The sequence below is a fragment of the Pleurodeles waltl genome, unplaced genomic scaffold (genome assembly GCF_031143425.1).
Source record: "Pleurodeles waltl isolate 20211129_DDA unplaced genomic scaffold, aPleWal1.hap1.20221129 scaffold_418, whole genome shotgun sequence".
Classification (NCBI taxonomy): Eukaryota; Metazoa; Chordata; class Amphibia; order Caudata; family Salamandridae; genus Pleurodeles; species Pleurodeles waltl.
In genome coordinates, this window is record NW_027150126.1 from 40,054 (window position 1) to 57,167 (window position 17,114).

The 17,114-nt window shown below is 43.3% G+C and overlaps 3 non-coding genes across 3 annotated transcripts; all 3 read right to left on the reverse strand.

The window, feature by feature from the left end:
* Positions 1-5,774: 5,774 nt before the first annotated feature.
* Positions 5,775-5,848, reverse strand: TRNAI-AAU (transfer RNA isoleucine (anticodon AAU)). Its single transcript has one exon. It is a non-coding gene; the product is annotated as a tRNA-Ile (tRNA).
* Positions 5,849-13,105: 7,257 nt separating this feature from the next.
* On the reverse strand, positions 13,106-13,179 carry TRNAI-AAU (transfer RNA isoleucine (anticodon AAU)). The gene has a single exon. It is a non-coding gene; the product is annotated as a tRNA-Ile (tRNA).
* A 3,591-nt stretch (positions 13,180-16,770) lies between these two features.
* Positions 16,771-16,844, reverse strand: TRNAI-AAU (transfer RNA isoleucine (anticodon AAU)). Its single transcript has one exon. It is a non-coding gene; the product is annotated as a tRNA-Ile (tRNA).
* Between the last annotated feature and the right edge of the window lie 270 nt (positions 16,845-17,114).

Here is a 17,114-nt window from a genome sequence, read left to right on the forward strand (position 1 = left end):
GGGAGGGAACTTTATTCTTGTGGGCCCTTATTGGCCAAAGATGTCATGGTTTCCTCTTCTGAACCCCTGGCTCTTCTACCTCCTTGAGTACTGCTCAAGTGTGTCTCTCTCAGAACGTCGTCCCTGACCTTCTTGCTCCAACTCACTCTATCGCTTTGGAGGTTGAGAAGTCTGGACTGCTAGCAAAGGGTCTTTCCTCTTCCTTAGTGGAGTTAATTCAGCACTCCAGCAGGCCTTTTACTTCGAAGTCTTACTCAAGGAACTGGAAGTCTTTTGAGACGTGATGTTCTGCTCATGATCTTTTGGCACCTACCTGTAGTTTGTCTGCTATTTTGCATTTTCTTCTGAATGGGTTTCACTTGAATGTCTTTCCACTCTCAAAGCTCATTGCTTTGCGATAAAGGTTTTTAGGGACTTTTCTGTACCTTTGTCGATGTTACAATCTTTGGTGTCTAGACTGTTCTGATCTTTTGTCAATTGTAAGACCAGTTGAAAAATCCCTTTTCTCCAACTCAGAATCTTCCTACTCTTTTATAGGCTTTGCAATTTTATCTCTTTGAGGATCTGGATACTGTAGACATAAAGATTGTTTCCTATAAAGTTATTTTCCTATTTCCTATCACCTTGCTGAGAACAATTGGGGAGCTGGGAGCCTTAAAATGCTGTCCTCTCTTCATTTGATACTTTGGAAGATGGGGTAACTTTAAGGCCTAGCCTTACCTTTGCTGCAAAGGTTAAGTCTATTTTTGATAGATCTTAGGAAATAATTCTTCCTTCTTTCATTCCCTCTCCTTCCTCTCCGGAGGAACATTTGCTGAATACACTTGATGTTTAAAGAGCTCTTTTCATTCATGTCACCCGGCCTCTGCAGTTCAGGAAAACCGACTCCTTGTTTGTGACTTTTGGACAGCCTGGAAAAGACAAGAAGGTGACTTTTATGACTCTGAGTAGGTGGATTAAGTTGTCAATTTTTCTGGCTTTGCAAGGCTTTTTAGAATATCTTCCAGTTCAGGGATGGTCTACGAGAGGAATGGCCACCTCCTGGGTTGAATTCCAGTGAGTAACAATCTAGGAAATTCCTAGGGTGGCTACTTGGTCCTCAGAGCATACATTTGTCAAGCATTATGGCTTAATAATTTTTCGGTTTTGCATTTGAGTACCAATGTTTTGAACTCTGCATTACCCTTAGTCCATCTTGTCTTTGTCACAAACATTACATCCTGCCCACCTTCCCATCAGTCCTTTGGCAAGGGCTTGGCACCCAGGTTGAGTGCATGGGGCTAGCATTTAAGGATCCTCCTGTTCTTTCTTCCTGTTGGAAGGTGACATCACCTTACTTTGTAATGACTGTCACAAGGACGCAATGGACTAAGGCTAATGAAGATTACCAATAAGTAACCAACGCATCACCACTCTTTCTGAATGTGCGTGGCTCATTCCGCAGGACTAGTTCTTTGTATGATTCCTGGATTTTCAGAAGCCCTTTGATGGCAGCACCCCCACACTGAAAATTGTTTCAGCACCACTGTACAAGGGTCAGTTGTCATGCTCATCTGCGGCGTAAATTTGCATTGAAGTAGTCTAACTCCCCAGGCTTTGTCTTTTGCTCAATTTGCCTTTGTGAGTTTTCTCTCAATCACTGTCGACTTCCTTTGATCTTTCTTTCTTCTTTTACTTCACCTTCGCCTTCAGTGTATCTTTCGGCCCTCTTAAGAGACACACCCCCTTGTAGACACTTCTATACTTCTGTCACCTAATTATTTTCCTATCCTTTCCCCTGTAACGTTGCTGATCCTAGCTATAGCATCACTATCCAGAATCTGTTCACCTGAGTTATGTTCCTCTTATCCCCACGCATCTAATAATCAGCTCTTGGTCTCCCTCCACCTCTCACGAGACATAGTCTGAGGCAGTGTCTCCATCTTGGAGAGACAATCCCTTGCACTTGTGTTGTTCTACTGGCACTGCCGGCTTGAGCTTTGGTCAGCAGTGGCAAAAGAAGGACTAATGGAAAGTGAACGTATACTGGAGCAACAGAGTGTATGGATTTATAAGAGCTTGATTAAATGAGAAAAAAAGAGTTTAGTTGAGAGAAAAAATGCAACCTGGCACATACGGGGATTGAACCCGCGACCTTGACGTTATTAGCACCACGCTCTAACCAACTGAGCTAACCAGCCATGAGTACTAAATATATCCTTTTTCCATGTAATGCAGATAGATAGAAGAGTTGGTCTCACTATCGCAATTCCTTCATACTTTTCTCCTTCCGCCCCCTGTCTGCATTTCAATAACAAGAGCTGTGGAGTGCTGCACGCCAGCCTCAGTGCCTCGTCTTTCACTCAATCTCACTGTGTGCTGTGATATCTTTGTAACATCGCTTGTTGCCGGAAAAAAAGGAAAGGATGGATAGTATTTTTATTCTTTTACAACAAAACCCAAAATGCATCGGCTTGCTTGCTCATTAAGTTTACAAGGCCAGCTGCTTTTGAGATATTATAATTATAGTGGTTATTCGGCGTTGGAGGTAAGAGAGTTTTTTTTAGGTCTGGTCGTTCCTTCTGCTTCAAATTACTTGAGCTCATGTCAACAAAGTAACAACAAAACATAGCCAACGGTTCGTTGCTCAAGCCTTCCCTACTGCGCCTTCCAATGTCTCTCCTGCCGACCACAGTGCAGGAAATCTGAGTTTGCATTTGCGCGAAGAGACGTACAACACAAGAAGGCGCGCTTTTGTGCGCCGGGCACCACCCGGCCTGTGCATTCCTCACTGTCGTGAGATCAGTTTACTCAGCAGAGCATGACGCTGCAATTGGTTAGTAGGGCAGGCCTGACCAGAATAGTATATTTCGGGTCATGTTTTTGATTGCATTTTTAAAACAGTAACAGAACTTAACTGCAATGTTTAAATAGGTCTAGACATATTTAAACCGTGTCAATTTAATAGAAGAATTGTGGACAATTCAGAGGGGAGGCACCAATGCTTTTTTTCCCCATTGGGTGGATGCGGCATTAAAGAGTTTGAAGACCACTGGTCTAAGTGGACACTAATATACCTGGATGCTCCTGAATCCTCGCAACAGATGGCAGCAAACCTGGCTGGAGAGCTACTGTGTTGGACTGATCCTGTCGATTCAAGTGGTCTTTCCTAGAGAGTCGGAGGTCATGGAAATAGATGGAGTTGATGGTAATCTTCAGGGCTTTGAAGTTTTCCCATCATCATCTGTCTCAAAAAAATGTGCTAGTAAAGACAGAGAATAAGGTAGCTGTATTTTACATTAACCAACAGTGAAGTATGCATTCAAAATCCCTCAATGCAATAGCAGAACAATTGGGTTATTGGGCAGAGATCAACCTGTTGCACACGTCCGCAGTACACATCAAGGGCACCGACAATGTGATGGCAGACAGCTGGAGGTTTTCCAATTTTGCTGGAGTTGACGTTATCTAGGTCGTTGTTTTGAGAGATATGCCGAGAGTTTGTGAAACCCTTTCTGGATCTCTTTTCAACCAAGGACAATGCTCATCTTTGTCGATTCTGATCCAGGCTTCCGGAACAAGGAGCCTAGGTAGTGGACGTATTGGTGATAAAGTGGCTGAGAAGTCTCCTTTATACATTCCCCCACTTTTTATTGATCCAGATGGATCTCTTCAAGTCTCAGCAGGGGGAGGGAACTTTATTCTTGTGGGCCCTTATTGGCCAGAGATGTCATGATTTCCTCTTCTGAACCCCTGGCTCTTCTACCTCCTTGAGTACTGCTCACGTGTGTCTCTCTCAGAACGTCGTCCCTGACCTTCTTGCTCCAACTCACTCTATCGCTTTGGAGGTTGAGAAGTCTGGACTGCTAGCAAAGGGTCTTTCCTCTTCCTTAGTGGAATTAATTCAGCACTCCAGCAGGCCTTCTACTTAGAAGTCTTACTCAAAGAACTGGAAGTCTTTTGAGACGTGATGTTCTGCTCATGATTTTTTGGCACCTACCTGTAGTTTGTCTGCTATTTTGCATTTTCTTCTGAATGGGTTTCAGTCGAATCTCTTTCCACTCTGAAAGCTCATTGCTTTGCGATAAAGGTTTTTAGGGACTTTTCTGTACCTTCGTCGATGTTACAATCTTTGGTGTCTAGACTGTTCTGATCTTTTGTCAATTGTAAGACCAGTTGAAAAATCCCTTTTCTCCAACTCAGAATCTTCCTACTCTTTTATAGGCTTTGCAATTTTATCTCTTTGAGGATCTGGATAGTGTAGACATAAAGATTGTTTCCTATAAAGTTATTTTCCTATTTCCTATCACCTTCCTGAGAACAATTGGGGAGCTGGGAGCCTTAAAATGCTGTCCTCTCTTCAGTTGATACTTTGGAAGATGGGGTAACTTTAAGGCCTAGCCTTACCTTTGCTGCAAAGGTTAAGTCTATTTTTGATAGATCTTAGGAAATAATTCTTCCTTCTTTCATTCCCTCTCCTTCCTCTCCGGAGGAACATTTGCTGAATACACTTGATGTTTAAAGAGCTCTTTTCATTTATGTCACCAGGCGTCTGCAGTTCAGGAAAACCGACTCCTTGTTTGTGACTTTTGGACAGCCTGGAAAAGACAAGAAGGTGACTTTTATGACTCTAAGTAGGTGGATTAAGTTGTCAATTTTTCTGGCTTTGCAAGGCTTTTTAGAATATCTTCCAGTTCAGGGATGGTCTACGAGAGGAATGGCCACCTCCTGGGTTGAATTCCAGTGAGTAACAATCTAGGAAATTCCTAGGGTGCCTACTTGGTCCTCAGAGCATACATTTGTCAAGCATTATGGCTTAATAATTTTTCGGTTTTGCATTTGAGTACCAATGTTTTGAACTCTGCATTACCCTTAGTCCATCTTGTCTTTGTCACAAACATTACATCCTGCCCACCTTCCTATCAGTCCTTTGGCAAGGGCTTGGCACCCAGGTTGGGTGCATGGGGCTTGCATTTAAGGATCCTCCTGTTCTTTCTTCCTGTTGGAAGGTGACATCACCTTACTTTGTAATGACTGTCACAAGGACGCAATGGACTAAGGCTAATGAAGATTACCAATAAGTAACCAACGCATCACCATTCTTTCTGAATGTGCGTGGCTCATTCCGCAGGACTTGTTCTTTGTATGATTCCTGGATTTTCAGAAGCCCTTTGATGGCAGCACCCCCACACTGAAAATTGTTTCAGCACCACTGTACAAGGGTCAGTTGTCATGCTCATCTGCGGCGTAAATTTGCATTGAAGTAGTCTAACTCCCCAGGCTTTGTCTTTTGCTCAATTTGCCTTTGTGAGTTTTCTCTCAATCACTGTCGACTTCCTTTGATCTTTCTTTCTTCTTTTACTTCACCTTCGCCTTCAGTGTATCTTTCGGCCCTCTTAAGAGACACACACCCCCTTGTAGCCACTTCTATACTTCTGTCACCTAATTATTTTCCTATCCTTTCCCCTGTAACGTTGCTGATCCTAGCTATAGCATCACTATCCAGAATCTGTTCACCTGAGTTATGTTCCTCTTATCCCCACGCATCTAATAATCAGCTCTTGGTCTCCCTCCACCTCTCACGAGACATAGTCTGAGGCAGTGTCTCCATCTTGGAGAGACAATCCCTTGCACTTGTGTTGTTCTACTGGCACTGCCGGCTTGAGCTTTGGTCAGCAGTGGCAAAAGAAGGACTAATGGAAAGTGAACGTATACTGGAGCAACAGAGTGTATGGATTTATAAGAGCTTGATTAAATGAGAAAAAAAGAGTTTAGTTGAGAGAAAAAATGCAACCTGGCCCATACGGGGATTGAACCCGCGACCTTGGCGTTATTAGCACCACGCTCTAACCAACTGAGCTAACCGGCCATGAGTACTAAATATATCCTTTTTCCATGTAATGCAGATAGATAGAAGAGTTGGTCTCACTATCGCAATTCCTTCCTACTTTTCTCCTTCCGCCCCCTGTCTGCATTTCAATAACAAGAGCTGTGGAGTGCTGCACGCCAGCCTCAGTGCCTCTTCTTTCACTCAATCTCAATGTGTGCTGTGATATCTTTGTAACATCGCTTGTTGCCGGAAAAAAAGGAAAGGATGGATAGTATTTTTATTCTTTTACAACAAAACCCAAAATGCATCGGCTTGCTTGCTCATTAAGTTTACAAGGCCAGCTGCTTTTGAGATATTATAATTATAGTGGTTATTCGGCGTTGGAGGTAAGAGAGTTTTTTTTAGGTCTGGCTGTTCCTTCTGCTTCAAATTACTTGAGCTCATGTCAACAAAGTAACAACAAAACATAGCCAACGGTTCGTTGCTCAAGCCTTCCCTACTGCGCCTTCCCATGTCTCTCCTGCCGACCACAGTGCATGAAATCTGAGTTTGCATTTGCGCGAAGAGACGTACAACACAAGAAGGCGCGCTTTTGTGCGCCGGGCACCACCCGGCCTGTGCATTCCTCACTGTCGTGAGATCAGTTTACTCAGCAGAGCATGACGCTGCAATTGGTTAGTAGGGCAGGCCAGACCAGAATTGTATATTTGGGGTCATGTATTTGATTGCATTTTTAAAACAGTAACAGAACTTAACTGCAATGTTTAAATAGGTCTAGACATATTTAAACAGTGTCAATTTAATAGAAGAATTGTGGACAATTCAGAGGGGAGGCACCAATGTTTTTTTTCCCCATTGGGTGGATGCAGCATTAAAGAGTTTGAAGACCAGTGGTCTAAGTGGACACTAATATACCTGGATGCTCCTGAATCCTCGCAACAGATGCCAGCAAACGTGGCTGGAGAGCTACTGTGTTGGACTGATCCTGTCGATTCAAGTGGTCTTTCCTAGAGAGTCGGAGGTCATGGAAATAGATGGAGTTGATGGTAATCTTCAGGGCTTTGAAGTTTTCCCATCATCATCTGTCTCAAAAAAATGTGCTAGTAAAGACAGAGAATAAGGTAGCTGTCTTTTACATTAACCAACAGTGAAGCATGCATTCAAAATCCCTCAATGCAATAGCAGAACAATTGGGTTATTGGGCAGAGATCAACCTGTTGCACACGTCGGCAGTACACATCAAGGGCACCGACAATGTGATGGCAGACAGCTGGAGGTTTCCAAATTTGCTGGAGTTGACGTTATCCAGGTCGTTGTTTTGAGAGATATGCCGAGAGATTGTGAAACCCTTTCTGGATCTCTTTTCAAACAAGGACAATGCTCATCTTTGTCGATTCTGATCCAGGCTTCCGGAACAAGGAGCCTAGATAGTGGACGTATTGGTGATAAAGTGGCTGAGAAGTCTCCTTTATACATTCCCCCACTTTTTATTGATCCAGATGGTTCTCTTCAAGTCTCAGCAGGGGGGAGGGAACTTTATTCTTGTGGGCCCTTATTGGCCAGAGATGTCATGGTTTCCTCTTCTGAACCCCTGGCTCTTCTACCTCCTTGAGTACTGCTCAAGTGTGTCTCTCTCAGAACGTCGTCCCTGACCTTCTTGCTCCAACTCACTCTATCGCTTTGGAGGTTGAGAAGTCTGGACTGCTAGCAAAGGGTCTTTCCTCTTCCTTAGTGGAGTTAATTCAGCACTCCAGCAGGCCTTCTACTTCGAAGTCTTACTCAAAGAACTGGAAGTCTTTTGAGACGTGATGTTCTGCTCATGATTTTTTGGCACCTACCTGTAGTTTGTCTGCTATTTTGCATTTTCTTCTGAATGGGTTTCAGTTGAATCTCTTTCCACTCTGAAAGCTCATTGACTTTGCGATAAAGGTTTTTAGGGACTTTTCTGAACCTTCGTCGATGTTACAATCTTTGGTGTCTAGACTGTTCTGATCTTTTGTCAATTGTAAGACCAGTTGAAAAATCCCTTTTCTACAACTCAGAATCTTCCTACTCTTTTATAGGCTTTGCAATTTTATCTCTTTGAGGATCTGGACACTGTAGACATAAAGATTGTTTCCTATAAAGTTATTTTCCTATTTCCTATCACCTTGCTGAGAACAATTGGGGAGCTGGGAGCCTTAAAATGCTGTCCTCTCTTCATTTGATACTTTGGAAGATGGGGTAACTTTAAGGCCTAGCCTTACCTTTGCTTCAAAGGTTAAGTCTATTTTTGATAGATCTTAGGAAATAATTCTTCCTTCTTTCATTCCCTCTCCTTCCTCTCCGGATGAACATTTGCTGAATACACTTGATGTTTAAAGAGCTCTTTTCATTTATGTCACCAGGCCTCTGCAGTTCAGGAAAACCGACTCCTTGTTTGTGACTTTTGGACAGCCTGGAAAAGACAAGAAGGTGACTTTTATGACTCTGAGTAGGTGGATTAAGTTGTCAATTTTTCTGGCTTTGTAAGGCTTTTTAGAATATCTTCCAGTTCAGGGATGGTCTACGAGAGGAATGGCCACCTCCTGGGTTGAATTCCAGTGAGTAACAATCTAGGAAATTCCTAGGGTGGCTACTTGGTCCTCAGAGCATACATTTGTCAAGCATTATGGCTTAATAATTTTTCTGTTTTGCATTTGAGTACCAATGTTTTGAACTCTGCATTACCCTTAGTCCATCTTGTCTTTGTCACAAACATTACATCCTGCCCACCTTCCTATCAGTCCTTTGGCAAGGGCTTGGCACCCAGGTTGGGTGCATTGGCAAGCATTTAAGGATCCTCCTGTTGTTTCTTCCTGTTGGAAGGTGACATCACCTTACTTTGTAATGACTGTCACGAGGACGCAATGGACTAAGGCTAATGAAGATTACCAATAAGTAACCAACCCATCACCATTCTTTCTGAATGTGCGTGGCTCATTCCGCAGGACTTGTTCTTTGTATGATTCCTGGATTTTCAGAAGCCCTTTGATGGCAGCACCCCCACACTGAAAATTGTTTCAGCACCACTGTACAAGGGTCAGTTGTCATGCTCATCTGCGGCGTAAATTTGCATTGAAGTAGTCTAACTCCCCAGGCTTTGTCTTTTGCTCAATTTGCCTTTGTGAGTTTTCTCTCAATCACTGTCGACTTCCTTTGATCTTTCTTTCTTCTTTTACTTCACCTTCGCCTTCAGTGTATCTTTCGGCCCTCTTAAGAGACACACCCCCTTGTAGCCACTTCTATACTTCTGTCACCTAATTATTTTCCTATCCTTTCCCCTGTAACGTTGCTGATCCTAGCTATAGCATCACTATCCAGAATCTGTTCACCTGAGTTATGTTCCTCTTATCCCCACGCATCTAATAATCAGCTCTTGGTCTCCCTCCACCTCTCACGAGACATAGTCTGAGGCAGTGTCTCCATCTTGGAGAGACAATCCCTTGCACTTGTGTTGTTCTACTGGCACTGCCGGCTTGAGCTTTGGTCAGCAGTGGCAAAAGAAGGACTAATGGAAAGTGAACGTATACTGGAGCAACAGAGTGTATGGATTTATAAGAGCTTGATTAAATGAGAAAAAAAGAGTTTAGTTGAGAGAAAAAATGCAACCTGGCCCATACAGGGATTGAACCCTCGACCTTGGCGTTATTAGCACCACGCTCTAACGAACTGAGCTAACCGGCCATGAGTACTAAAAATATCCTTTTTCCATGTAATGCAGATAGATAGAAGAGTTGGTCTCACTATCGCAATTCCTTCATACTTTTCTCCTTCCGCCCCCTGTCTGCATTTCAATAACAAGAGCTGTGGAGTGCTGCACGCCAGCCTCAGTGCCTCGTCTTTCACTCAATCTCACTGTGTGCTGTGATATCTTTGTAACATCGCTTGTTGCCGGAAAAAAAGGAAAGGATGGATAGTATTTTTATTCTTTTACAACAAAACCCAAAATGCATCGGCTTGCTTGCTCATTAAGTTTACAAGGCCAGCTGCTTTTGAGATATTATAATTATAGTGGTTATTCGGCGTTGTAGGTAAGAGAATTTTTTTTAGGTCTGGTCGTTCCTTCTGCTTCAAATTACTTGAGCTCATGTCAACAAAGTAACAACAAAACATAGCCAACAGTTCGTTGCTCAAGCCTTCCCTACTGCGCCTTCCAATGTCTCTCCTGCCGACCACAGTGCAGGAAATCTGAGTTTGCATTTGCCAGAAGAGACGTACAACACAAGAAGGCGCGCTTTTGTGCGCCGGGCACCACCCGGCCTGTGCATTCCTCACTGTCGTGAGAACAGTTTACTCAGCAGAGCATGACGCTGCAATTGGTTAGTAGGGCAGGCCTGACCAGAATAGTATATTTCGGGTCATGTTTTTGATTGCATTTTTAAAACAGTAACAGAACTTAACTGCAATGTTTAAATAGGTCTAGACATATTTAAACAGTGTCAATTTAATAGAAGAATTGTGGACAATTCAGAGGGGAGGCACCAATGCTTTTTTTCCCCATTGGGTGGATGCGGCATTAAAGAGTTTGAAGACCACTGGTCTAAGTGGACACTAATATACCTGGATGCTCCTGAATCCTCGCAACAGATGGCAGCAAACCTGGCTGGAGAGCTACTGTGTTGGACTGATCCTGTCGATTCAAGTGGTCTTTCCTAGAGAGTCGGAGGTCATGGAAATAGATGGAGTTGATGGTAATCTTCAGGGCTTTGAAGTTTTCCCATCATCATCTGTCTCAAAAAAATGTGCTAGTAAAGACAGAGAATAAGGTAGCTGTCTTTTACATTAACCAACAGTGAAGTATGCATTCAAAATCCCTCAATGCAATAGCAGAACAATTGGGTTATTGGGCAGAGATCAACCTGTTGCACACGTCGGCAGTACACATCAAGGGCACCGACAATGTGATGGCAGACAGCTGGAGGTTTTCCAATTTTGCTGGAGTTGACGTTATCTAGGTCGTTGTTTTGAGAGATATGCCGAGAGTTTGTGAAACCCTTTCTGGATCTCTTTTCAACCAAGGACAATGCTCATCTTTGTCGATTCTGATCCAGGCTTCCGGAACAAGGAGCCTAGGTAGTGGACGTATTGGTGATAAAGTGGCTGAGAAGTCTCCTTTATACATTCCCCCACTTTTTATTGATCCAGATGGATCTCTTCAAGTCTCAGCAGGGGGAGGGAACTTTATTCTTGTGGGCCCTTATTGGCCAGAGATGTCATGGTTTCCTCTTCTGAACCCCTGGCTCTTCTACCTCCTTGAGTACTGCTCACGTGTGTCTCTCTCAGAACGTCGTCCCTGACCTTCTTGCTCCAACTCACTCTATCGCTTTGGAGGTTGAGAAGTCTGGACTGCTAGCAAAGGGTCTTTCCTCTTCCTTAGTGGAATTAATTCAGCACTCCAGCAGGCCTTCTACTTAGAAGTCTTACTCAAAGAACTGGAAGTCTTTTGAGACGTGATGTTCTGCTCATGATTTTTTGGCACCTACCTGTAGTTTGTCTGCTATTTTGCATTTTCTTCTGAATGGGTTTCAGTCGAATCTCTTTCCACTCTGAAAGCTCATTGCTTTGCGATAAAGGTTTTTAGGGACTTTCTGTACCTTCGTCGATGTTACAATCTTTGGTGTCTAGACTGTTCTGATCTTTTGTCAATTGTAAGACCAGTTGAAAAATCCCTTTTCTCCAACTCAGAATCTTCCTACTCTTTTATAGGCTTTGCAATTTTATCTCTTTGAGGATCTGGACACTGCATACATAAAGATTGTTTCCTATAAAGTTATTTTCCTATTTCCTATCACCTTCCTGAGAACAATTGGGGAGCTGGGAGCCTTAAAATGCTGTCCTCTCTTCAGTTGATACTTTGGAAGATGGGGTAACTTTAAGGCCTAGCCTTACCTTTGCTGCAAAGGTTAAGTCTATTTTTGATAGATCTTAGGAAATAATTCTTCCTTCTTTCATTCCCTCTCCTTCCTCTCCGGAGGAACATTTGCTGAATACACTTGATGTTTAAAGAGCTCTTTTCATTTATGTCACCAGGCCTCTGCAGTTCAGGAAAACCGACTCCTTGTTTGTGACTTTTGGACAGCCTGGAAAAGAAAAGAAGGTGACTTTTATGACTCTAAGTAGGTGGATTAAGTTGTCAATTTTTCTGGCTTTGCAAGGCTTTTTAGAATATCTTCCAGTTCAGGGATGGTCTACGAGAGGAATGGCCACCTCCTGGGTTGAATTCCAGTGAGTAACAATCTAGGAAATTCCTAGGGTGGCTACTTGGTCCTCAGAGCATACATTTGTCAAGCATTATGGCTTAATAATTTTTCTGTTTTGCATTTGAGTACCAATGTTTTGAACTCTGCATTACCCTTAGTCCATCTTGTCTTTGTCACAAACATTACATCCTGCCCACCTTCCCATCAGTCCTTTGGCAAGGGCTTGGCACCCAGGTTGGGTGCATGGGGCTAGCATTTAAGGATCCTCCTGTTCTTTCTTCCTGTTGGAAGGTGACATCACCTTACTTTGTAATGACTGTCACAAGGACGCAATGGACTAAGGCTAATGAAGATTACCAATAAGTAACCAACGCATCACCATTCTTTCTGAATGTGCGTGGCTCATTCCGCAGGACTTGTTCTTTGTATGATTCCTGGATTTTCAGAAGCCCTTTGATGGCAGCACCCCCTCACTGAAAATTGTTTCAGCACCACTGTACAAGGGTCAGTTGTCATGCTCATCTGCGGCGTAAATTTGCATTGAAGTAGTCTAACTCCCCAGGCTTTGTCTTTTGCTTAATTTGCCTTTGTGAGTTTTCTCTCAATCACTGTCGACTTCCTTTGATCTTTCTTTCTTCTTTTACTTCACCTTCGCCTTCAGTGTATCTTTCGGCCCTCTTAAGAGACACACCCCCTTGTAGCCACTTCTATACTTCTGTCACCTAATTATTTTCCTATCCTTTCCCCTGTAACGTTGCTGATCCTAGCTATAGCATCACTATCCAGAATCTGTTCACCTGAGTTATGTTCCTCTTATCCCCACGCATCTAATAATCAGCACTTGGTCTCCCTCCACCTCTCACGAGACATAGTCTGAGGCAGTGTCTCCATCTTGGAGAGACAATCCCTTGCACTTGTGTTGTTCTACTGGCACTGCCGGCTTGAGCTTTGGTCAGCAGTGGCAAAAGAAGGACTAATGGAAAGTGAACGTATACTGGAGCAACAGAGTGTATGGATTTATAAGAGCTTGATTAAATGAGAAAAAAAGAGTTTAGTTGAGAGTAAAAATTCAACCTGGCCCATACGGGGATTGAACCCGCGACCTTGGCGTTATTAGCACCACGCTCTAACCAACTGAGCTAACCAGCCATGAGTACTAAATATATCCTTTTTCCATGTAATGCAGATAGATAGAAGAGTTGGTCTCACTATCGCAATTCCTTCCTACTTTTCTCCTTCCGCCCCCTGTCTGCATTTCAATAACAAGAGCTGTGGAGTGCTGCACGCCAGCCTCAGTGCCTCGTCTTTCACTCAATCTCACTGTGTGCTGTGATATCTTTGTAACATCGCTTGTTGCTGGAAAAAAAGGAAAGGATGGATAGTATTTTTATTCTTTTACAACAAAACCCAAAATGCATCGGCTTGCTTGCTCATTAAGTTTACAAGGCCAGCTGCTTTTGAGATATTATAATTATAGTGGTTATTCGGCGTTGGAGGTAAGAGAGTTTTTTTTAGGTCTGGTCGTTCCTTCTGCTTCAAATTACTTGAGCTCATGTCAACAAAGTAACAACAAAACATAGCCAACGGTTCGTTGCTCAAGCCTTCCCTACTGCGCCTTCCCATGTCTCTCCTGCCGACCACAGTGCAGGAAATCTGATTTTGCATTTGCGCGAAGAGACGTACAACACAAGAAGGCGCGCTTTTGTGCGCCGGGCACCACCCGGCCTGTGCATTCCTCACTGTCGTGAGATCACTTTACTCAGCAGAGCATGATGCTGCAATTGGTTAGTAGGGCAGGCCTGACCAGAATAGTATATTTGGGGTCATGTATTTGATTGCATTTTTAAAACAGTAACAGAACTTAACTGCAATGTTTAAATAGGTCTAGACATATTTAAACAGTGTCAATTTAATAGAAGAATTGTGGACAATTCAGAGGGGAGGCACCAATGTTTTTTTTCCCATTGGGTGGATGCGGCATTAAAGAGTTTGAAGACCACTGGTCTAAGTGGACACTAATATACCTGGATGCTCCTGAATCCTCGCAACAGATGCCAGCAAACCTGGCTGGAGAGCTACTGTGTTGGACAGATCCTGTCGATTCAAGTGCTCTTTCCTAGAGAGTCGGAGGTCATGGAAATAGATGGAGTTGATGGAAATCGTCAGGGCTTTGAAGTTTTCCCATCATCATCTGTCTCAAAAAAATGTGCTAGTAAAGACAGAGAATAAGGTAGCTGTCTTTTACATTAACCAACAGTGAAGCATGCATTCAAAATCCCTCAATGCAATAGCAGAACAATTGGGTTATTGGGCAGAGATCAACCTGCTGCACACGTCGGCAGTACACATCAAGGGCACCGACAATGTGATGGCAGACAGCTGGAGGTTTCCAAATTTGCTGGAGTTGACGTTATCCAGGTCGTTGTTTTGAGAGATATGCAGAGAGTTTGTGAAACCCTTTCTGGATCTCTTTTCAAACAAGGACAATGCTCATCTTTGTCGATTCTGATCCAGGCTTCCGGAACAAGGAGCCTAGGTAGTGGACGTATTGGTGATAAAGTGGCTGAGAAGTCTCCTTTATACATTCCCCCACTTTTTATTGATCCAGATGGTTCTCTTCAAGTCTCAGCAGGGGGGAGGGAACTTTATTCTTGTGGGCCCTTATTGGCCAAAGATGTCATGGTTTCCTCTTCTGAACCCCTGGCTCTTCTACCTCCTTGAGTACTGCTCAAGTGTGTCTCTCTCAGAACGTCGTCCCTGACCTTCTTGCTCCAACTCACTCTATCGCTTTGGAGGTTGAGAAGTCTGGACTGCTAGCAAAGGGTCTTTCCTCTTCCTTAGTGGAGTTAATTCAGCACTCCAGCAGGCCTTCTACTTCGAAGTCTTACTCAAGGAACTGGAAGTCTTTTGAGACGTGATGTTCTGCTCATGATCTTTTGGCACCTACCTGTAGTTTGTCTGCTATTTTGCATTTTCTTCTGAATGGGTTTCACTTGAATCTCTTTCCACTCTGAAAGCTCATTGCTTTGCGATAAAGGTTTTTAGGGACTTTTCTGTACCTTCGTCGATGTTACAATCTTTGGTGTCTAGACTGTTCTGATCTTTTATCAATTGTAAGACCAGTTGAAAAATCCCTTTTCTCCAACTCAGAATCTTCCTACTCTTTTATAGGCTTTGCAATTTTATCTCTTTGAGGATCTGGATAGTGTAGACATAAAGATTGTTTCCTATAAAGTTATTTTCCTATTTCCTATCACCTTGCTGAGAACAATTGGGGTGCTGGGAGCCTTAAAATGCTGTCCTGTCTTCATTTGATACTTTGGAAGATGGGGTAACTTTAAGGCCTAGCCTTACCTTTGCTGCAAAGGTTAAGTCTATTTTTGATAGATCTTAGGAAATAATTCTTCCTTCTTTCATTCCCTCTCCTTCCTCTCCGGAGGAACATTTGCTGAATACACTTGATGTTTAAAGAGCTCTTTTCATTCATGTCACCAGGCCTCTGCAGTTCAGGAAAACCGACTCCTTGTTTGTGACTTTTGGACAGCCTGGAAAAGACAAGAAGGTGACTTTTATGACTCTGAGTAGGTGGATTAAGTTGTCAATTTTTCTGGCTTTGCAAGGCTTTTTAGAATATCTTCCAGTTCAGGGATGGTCTACGAGAGGAATGGCCACCTCCTGGGTTGAATTCCAGTGAGTAACAATCTAGGAAATTCCTAGGGTGCCTACTTGGTCCTCAGAGCATACATTTGTCAAGCATTATGGCTTAATAATTTTTCGGTTTTGCATTTGAGTACCAATGTTTTGAACTCTGCATTACCCTTAGTCCATCTTGTCTTTGTCACAAACATTACATCCTGCCCACCTTCCCATCAGTCCTTTGGCAAGGGCTTGGCACCCAGGTTGGGTGCATGGGGCTAGCATTTAAGGATCCTCCTGTTCTTTCTTCCTGTTGGAAGGTGACATCACCTTACTTTGTAATGACTGTCACAAGGACGCAATGGACTAAGGCTAATGAAGATTACCAATAAGTAACCAACGCATCACCACTCTTTCTGAATGTGCGTGGCTCATTCCGCAGGACTAGTTCTTTGTATGATTCCTGGATTTTCAGAAGCCCTTTGATGGCAGCACCCCCACACTGAAAATTGTTTCAGCACCACTGTACAAGGGTCAGTTGTCATGCTCATCTGTGGCGTAAATTTGCATTGAAGTAGTCTAACTCCCCAGGCTTTGTCTTTTGCTCAATTTGCCTTTGTGAGTTTTCTCTCAATCACTGTCGACTTCCTTTGATCTTTCTTTCTTCTTTTACTTCACCTTCGCCTTCAGTGTATCTTTCGGCCCTCTTAAGAGACACACCCCCTTGTAGCCACTTCTATACTTCTGTCACCTAACTATTTTCCTATCCTTTCCCCTGTAACGTTGCTGATCCTAGCTATAGCATCACTATCCAGAATCTGTTCACCTGAGTTATGTTCCTCTTATCCCCACGCATCTAATAATCAGCTCTTGGTCTCCCTCCACCTCTCACGAGACATAGTCTGAGGCAGTGTCTCCATCTTGGAGAGACAATCCCTTGCACTTGTGTTGTTCTACTGGCACTGCCGGCTTGAGCTTTGGTCAGCAGTGGCAAAAGAAGGACTAATGGAAAGTGAACGTATACTGGAGCAACAGAGTGTATGGATTTATAAGAGCTTGATTAAATGAGAAAAAAAGAGTTTAGTTGAGAGAAAAAATGCAACCTGGCCCATACGGGGATTGAACCCGCGACCTTGGCGTTATTAGCACCACGCTCTAACCAACTGAGCTAACCGGCCATGAGTACTAAATATATCCTTTTTCCATGTAATGCAGATAGATAGAAGAGTTGGTCTCTCTATCGCAATTCCTTCATACTTTTCTCCTTCCGCCCCCTGTCTGCATTTCAATAACAAGAGCTGTGGAGTGCTGCACGCCAGCCTCAGTGCCTCGTCTTTCACTCAATCTCACTGTGTGCTGTGATATCTTTGTAACATCGCTTGTTGCCGGAAAAAAAGGAAAGGATGGATAGTATTTTTATTCTTTTACAACAAAACCCAAAATGCATC